Here is an 8,213-nt window from a genome sequence, read left to right on the forward strand (position 1 = left end):
CAGCAAAAAGCAAAACAGATTAAAACTCGCTCTATGGGATTTCATATCATAAAGAGCTTTTGCTTATTTACCTAATTGAGCACCAGCTCAATATGAACAGGTGTCTTTAGCTAACAGCAAACAACAAACGTTTTTGGTGGAAAACGCGCAGCCATAACTCTAGCTAAGGTAGGCCTATTGCAACTCGGTGCGTACGTGCCTTGTACAGTTATGTTTAGAGAGGCCTCCTCGACTAGATGCAACGTAGATATAAGTAAAACTTGTAAAGTGCTTGAAAAGAGCTTTGCATGCATGCTTGAAAGGTTATTCCGACCATTGCTCAAGTCCAGTGAGGAACGGATCGAGCATGCTTGTATATACAAGTGGGCAAGTTGGTGCTATCACTCCTCTAGTTCATAGTTGCCCTATTTATGGGCGCGCAGGCAAGCTCTTAAAAGTTTTCTATAGATTTTATGTGCACGCAGTCAGAGTAAAATCTGTATCTGACTGCCACTGTTTGATGGATCTGTCGCGACCAAAACACATCCCACAAGTAAGCTTTTTAAAGCTTTCTGTAGATTTTATAAGGCCACGCAGCGAACAAAAGCTCTCCCTAATCGTCAGTGTTTTAGATAGACGTACTCTAGGTAAAAGCTTACTCTTTCTCATTTTCTCTCTCTAGTTAGCGCTTCTTTAGGCCACTCTATTTCAATTTTGAACTTAAACAACACCAATTCTCAACCACTTTATAATATTTTCGCTATAAAAGCAAATACCCCAACACTTTTGTTAAGAAAAATATCAACCGATTTTTTCTACACAAAAACAAAACCAACAAGAAGACTCTCCGCTCCCCCGAAAATACAACACAAACACATCGCAACAACAATTAGCGAAAAGCATAAATCTAAACAAAAAATAACGCGACTAAAATTGTTTATAAATAAAAATAACTACAAAAACAATTACAAATTCTTAACAAATGCAAATTTATAAAGCAACTCTAAGCAAAAGCAAATGTAAGCGCAATAGAGTAATAAGAAAAGAAAATGCTAAGCAAACCAAAAACAAAAAACCTAGTCAAAGCTTAAATATTTTTATGTTTATTTATTACTATATAGCAAGAAACAAAAACACATACACGCGTCTATATACATACATACATACTATATATGATATATACATACATACATATACAAAAATATATATATGTGACATGTAAATGCAACAAATCAATAATAATAACAACAACAAGAACAACCGCAACAATTGATATTTACACTTACAATTAGCGATGAAGAAGAAGAGAAAAAAGAAGCGTAAAAATTAATTTAAAAAATTTATAAGCAAAAAAACAAGCATACAAAATAGATGAAAACAAAAAATGGAGAAATTGTAAGCAAAAACCCCGTCCTGCGTGAATAACATAAAATGAAAAATGAAATGAAAAACAAAAATTAAAGTTAAAAATAAAAATTTAAATAAAAAAATTAAATTAAAAAACAAATAACTGAAAAAGACACAAAATCAAACAAAAACCAAACAAAGAAAAACAAAAGCAAAATATCAAGAAGTAAATTTACTAAGCGTAAAATGTTGCGAATGAAAAAAAAACAAAAGTAAGATGTATTTAAAAAATAAAAATAAATTTAAAAATAAAAATAACAATAATAGAAAAACTTGCAACTGTTTTTCGGCGTCGCTCTCCCCCCTTGAAATATTTTAGTTTGTGTAATGTTAAAAAATGCAAAAAAAAATAATAAATTTTTCATATAAAAAATTTAAAAATATATGGTACATATATAATTTTTCACACATTCCTCTTTTTATTTGGCTTTCATTTCTCTCCTTCGTTTTATGGCCCATAAAATCCTTAATAAAAGCAAAAAATACATTTATTACATAATTAATTATTGTATAATTGCATCAAAACATAAAACATGAATGACAACAAAACCAAAAATTATATATAAATTAAAAAAAAAAATATTATATATATATGTGAATGTACTCAATGACAATTGTAATTGCAACAATAATTGTACGCTAATATTATTATATTTAGTAGAACAAAAACAACAACAAAAACAAACAACAGTAACACAGCAAAAACAACAACACCAACAGTACTAAAAACAATAGTCAAAATACCCAGCACCCAAGAAGAAAAAAAAATAAATACAGAAACAAAACAGGAACAAAACAGGAAACGCCACAAAACACTTTATTTGTAGACAACTGGCAACACTTTTTTTTCTAAGGAAATAAAAACAGAAAACATGCAACACAGTACCGCGTTAGTCAAGCGAAAAATGCAACCTTGTCGCGCATTTGACAGCAAATAACGGAAAACTCGTACAGCTCCACAAATACCAATTGAAAATACACTGAAACAGTTTGTAAATTTTATTTGCAAAAATTCATATTCGCGAGCGAGCCACACACAAGCTGAGCAACTAAAACACCCCGTATCCACTTGTGCAACAAAATATTATCTGCGTGTGGCAACGCCAATAGCTAGGGATTGTCAAATGTTTCACACGTCCCGCACCCAAAAGCCGTAGTCCGAAATATTAAAGCGAATTTGTAATTTAAAAAGTTAGAAAGGAAAGCTACTACTATTACATACAATAAGTTAATGTTTCGAGCATGGAAAAGTGGAAATATCGTCGAACAAAGGCAATGATGAAAGCAAAAGCGAGTATTTAAAAGAAACACAAAACTGTAAGCGAAAGAAATCGTAAGAAAATATGGTAAATTTAATTCAGTGTAAACAATAATGATGAAATGAATATAGTAAAAACAACAATAAAAAAACCCTATACTAACACAAACACCACAAAACATACATACAACATACAGGTAGATAAATACTGAAATCCAAAACACACACAAACACAACCAGCAGTATAAAGCAGAGGAGAAGAAACAACAAAAGCAAATGTAAAAGCAAAATGAAGTAAGAAGAAACAAAGTAACATACAACAATTTTTTTCTTTCGAATTTTTTGTGTTCTTTTTTCGAAATATTTTGCATAAATAATAAAATTAAAAAAAAAAAACAAAAAACAAAAAAAAGAGCGCTGTTTTTATTTAAAGAAAAAAATAATGAAAATTTTAATTATTACGGTGAGTACGTAAAAAGCTGAATTCTATGAAAAAAGTGGGTAGTGAAAGCTCTTCTAGTGATGTGAAAGCTGCAAGGTGTGCATGTGACTATCTGAAATGTTAAAAGTTTAAAAACAGCTTTTCGTGTCTGCGACGTTTCTCCGCCACTGTTCTAAAGTAATAAGTTCCAAACGACCCATATAGAGAGCTTAAAAAATCGCTACTAGCATGCATAAGTGCAAAAAGAGCCCTGAACGGAGTAAAATATAGGAAAATGTTTGCCTTTACCCTGTTTATGGATATAGAAAATGTGTAGAATGCTCTGAAAGCTTTTAACGTACAATGCATAGCTGCTATAAAACCGAACTATAGCATCAGTTGCACACATTCTAAGCTTTTCTGAGCTTCCGACATTTGTTTAATGAATAAGTACAGATTAAAAGCTCTTTCTGGCTAAACTGGTATAAATAAATGTATACTGAAAAATTTTAAGTGTACTTTACTTGCTAATGAGTAGTTTATATAAAGTAAGAGAGCTTTTTACTGTACTACAAAAAAATAATCATCGTAATAGGCGTGAATAAAAGCAAATGAGAGAGAAGCGAGAGAATATCAAGGGGAGTAAAAAATAGGTTTTTATATATTTAAAAAAATTTGCTATGAATATTTCCTTCAAGTGAGCTTTAGTTCGCGTAAGCTTAGTGGATACTTGATATACATACCAACTCCTCAGATTTTTATGAAGCAACAATTGGGAATACAGCATGCAGAGATTTTTAAAGTTTTCTAGACATTTTGTATAGGCTTTCAGAGAGTAAAAGATCCCTCTCTGCCTATGACTGGCTTAAATTCATCATTCACAAAACATCGTTCAAATCACTGGAATAAACAACCACGACCGTGGCATCCTAGCAACCATTACAGCTGATGTGCCTTGAAATCTTTCATTAATTAGCGAAAACTGAGTAAAATCGATCTAAATATAACAGTAAACCTAAAATACAACGCAGAAAAGTTTGCGATTTTAATTGAGTTGTTCAGATATTGTGCATGTAAAAGCTCCTTAAACCAATTACAATTTGTGAAAGCTCCCCAAAAAACTAGCCTAAGTTTCGCAAAAACCATTAAAAGCTTAAATTTATTACGAAAGTATTAGCTTAAAGTATTAAAGTTATTAGTATATAAGCAGCTTCCTTGTCTGGAAAAAAATTATAAAAATAATTTAGAAAAGAACTTTTCATAAAACTGAAATTTTAAATTAAAAATACATTAATTTTTATTAAAAGGAGAGCATTTATTCCTTTCCGACTTTTAAGCCTACTATGAAACATCTGAAAACTGGAGGTGCCATGACTCTGTTGTATTAATTTTTATAGTTTTATTTTTTTATAAAGTAAAAGCTTCACAAAAAAGTATTACAATTTTGCGTATGGGTAACTATTTGAAAGTGAAAGCATTTTCTGTGATTAAAACTTTGTGATTTAAACTTCCATTTAATTTAACTTAGTGAAAGTTTTGCAGAAGAAGTACCCAATTTATCAAAAGCGTTCGCTTAGAAAAATTAGTGAAAGCTTAAACCGTGGTTTAAACTTTGAAAAAAGGGACATCCATTTAGCAGAAATTAGTGAAAGCTTACACTGTTACTAAAACTTTGAAAGAGCGAAAGTGCATGCGAAAGCTCTGGACAATTACTCAAAGGCGCAGAAATGTACGATTCCTTCTAATAATCACTGAAATCTCGCCATATGCGCACTTTGTCAGCAATATTTATGCAAAAAAAAAAAATATTACCAGCCACTTTTCTTTAAGTACATTTTTAGAGAGCTTAAAAGTGGCTCCGTTTTGCCTAAATCGCCCTACTTAATTTAGCCCTCAATAGACTAGCCAAGCCACTTAATACAATCAAAATACTTCATAAATCAAAATCCATAGCAAAATCTATGTTTGCGGTATGTAAAAGCTTATCGCGCACATTTTGAAGAATGCATAATTCTACATAACAACACTAAAGACACAACACGCACTTCAACAACAACTCAGCGATGAGTGGCTAACACAGGTAAAATTGACATAGATTTTGATATATGATGGGCTAGAAAAATGGGTAAACAAAAAAGAGATATATATATAGAGCATTCAATGTTAGCTGTTATATAAGAGAAAGAAGGAAGTAGAAAAGTGCAGAGATAAAGAATCTAGAAAACGTGAAGGATGGATTAGTGTTAGAGAGGCAAAGTCAGGAGATAATCAAATATTTACGAGTGAAGTTTAAAAATAAATTTTGCAGAAAAGATAAAGATATTATAAATAGAAAATATAGTTTATTTTATAAAAATAGTACACTATATTAAATTTTCTATCTAAATGCTTAACGACAACTTTTTTTTGCTTTCAGTTTTAATTTTTTTTATTTGCGGTGCCTTACATTTACTACGCGTATCTATCTAGCCAGTAGTTTTTAGGATTTAAAATTCAACCACATGGTCGGCCTTTCCAATTGAACATTTTGCCGCCAAAAGAATGGCAAATATCCACTAATATCTTTTAAATACTGCAGCAAAAAAAATATATTTATAGATAATGACACATAACCGCAAAATGCACTTGACTCTGTAGGCAAACTGACTTCATTTTGCATTTATATTCCTTTTTTCATGCCAGCCAATGCAATATTAGATATGAAGAACTGTAATGAAGGTATTCACGACGCTTGGATAAAGCTGCGTTTTTTGCAATTAAATTTTGAGTGACGAAACTTTTCACCAAAAAGCTTCCGAAATTTATGAAAGCTTTCTCGGAACTAGTGGGGGCTTCTTATGGTTCTGAAAGCATCAATTTTATTGGGTTCTTGACAAGACCACACCTCGTAAAAGTAATTGTTATTTTGGTATGAAGGTTTAATTCCGAGAGATGGCGCTGTGGTCAAAATTTTCATTAGCTCTATGAATATTTGTTTTAGTTATTTTTTTTTTTAATTTTACGCACCTAACCTCTATCATTTATATCTGTGGGACTTCAATATGCTGCCACGAAGTTAATGGGCACGTAGGTAAGCAAAGCTTTTTTAAGCTTTCTATCGATTTTATATGAACACATACTATAAGCAATAAATAAAGCTCATTAAGAAATCAATTGTTTAGCATCTTAGCCTCGTTAGTATTCATAACTCCTACTTGTGAATCAACCACGCTGCCTCTGTCTTTGCCCTTTTTTATCTATGTCTTTATTTTTTCTACACGTCAAACACGTCGCTTAATTGCAATCATTTTACAAGCCAACAAGCGTTGACACAGATCTAACTGTCACAAATAGATATTTCTGCGAAACAACAGCAACTACATTCGACTGCTATGTCGCTCTGGTAGTAGTTTGTAGAATTCTTCGACTTGTCTTCCTCTTGTTGTTCATTGGTTATTTCTGAAGTGGCCACTCGAGTGTCGATTTAAAATGTTATGTGATTTTGGTGCTGCCACTTCAGTTGGACCAAGCGAATTCCTATCGTGGTGGCGACATAATCTAACTGGTAATTATTAGAAATTCATTTTATTTTATGCTGAGATTTTAAGATTATGATTGTAAAATTTATGAACTGCGGATATTTGCAAATATTTATATTTTGATTTTATTTTTAATTTGTTAAAAAAAAAAATCGTGCATATCACATTATCATGTATAATGGGGAATTCCGAGCGAAATCTATTAAAAGCTGTGGATATTTTTCGAATTAGTTGTGAAATATTAAGGAACAATAAATTTAGTTGGTAGATGACGGCATAAAATAAAGGAATAATTTATTGAAAAGTGATAAAAAGCAAAATAAGAAAATCAGAATTGCATAGATGATGAGTGGGAAGCGTAATTTATGAATTCTGTTAGTCAGAGAGAGAGAGCTTTTACTTATGGACCATCTACATATCTATACATACATACGAGGGTAGAAGTCCAAGATTCCCATTTGTGGTTTCTTTCCCGCAAAAGAGGGTTTTAGAGCTTTCTAAAGCTTTTAAAAGCTTAACATAGATTTTATATACACGTGGATATGGTTATAGGAGAGAATATCTTCATCCTATGCATCTTTAAGTAAAGAAAAGGGTCGTTTTCTTAAGTAGCTTGTAAAATGTATCTGCCCCTTGAAAAAAAAATTTCTTCTGAAAAAATATTTTGGAAGTGTAGATAAGTTTTAAAAGCTACTTGAGAAAACGGCACAGAGACTTTCAAAAAGTTCTTCACCCAGGTGCTTTTTATCGCCGTTATAACCTCCTGTATTACATGTGCAAATATATTAAAAGCTCAACCAGATGGCGCTACCGAAAAAATCTCTCTTTAAGGCTTACGAAAATTGATTGAAGTATGTAGCGTTGGAACTGCGTTCATAAAATATGTGCTATTCGAGAGGGATTACTTTAAAGCAAACATCCCTAATCTGAATGTAACCATGGTACAAAAGGTCATAATGGGGAGCTAAAACTTCTCAACATCGAGTGGAGGTGGTTAACCTCAGAGAACTATATTTACGTATATTTTCGCATAAAAGCTTAAACAGACGGTAGCGGATTATCTCGGACTTAATCCGGATCAACTGCAGTTAATTCCCGAGTTTATCCGGATCAACGCTGCCGTCGGTTTATGCTTTAGGAAATTTTCCAGTGGTATTACAAGTACCTAGACCTCAATTAGACCTAAGCGTTTTGTTGAACTGTCTGAAACTGAAACATTATTATTTTCGGTGTGCAATGGCGAAGTTACATTTGCCGTCGGCTAAAGACGTCGCCATCGGAAAATGAATGAGTTATTCTTTCCAGAGAAGCCTAATTATATAGAGGCGTCGAGTTACAAAACTGAGACATAGATTGTGAGAGTACTATATTGCTACGAGTCCAACTGTATCCATTCTTATATAAATAGGATATTTAGGACCACACGTCGAAGATTAGCTTATTAAACCTAAAATGGATACAAAGCAATCCACATTTGCTGTTCTCGTAGAAAACTAGCAGGCAATAGGCGGCAGCACGTTTGTCTACATATAAACGAATAATGGAGCGACAGTGTTTAAGGTATTCTGGGGTGTTTAACTTTTCGCGCTGGCGTCCATTTGTCTACATCTTTAGCGAGCCGTCATCGAAG

The sequence above is a fragment of the Rhagoletis zephyria genome, unplaced genomic scaffold (assembly GCF_001687245.7).
Source record: "Rhagoletis zephyria isolate East Lansing unplaced genomic scaffold, Rhagoletis_zephyria_1.1 Rzeph_scaffold_00867, whole genome shotgun sequence".
Lineage (NCBI taxonomy): Eukaryota > Metazoa > Arthropoda > Insecta > Diptera > Tephritidae > Rhagoletis > Rhagoletis zephyria.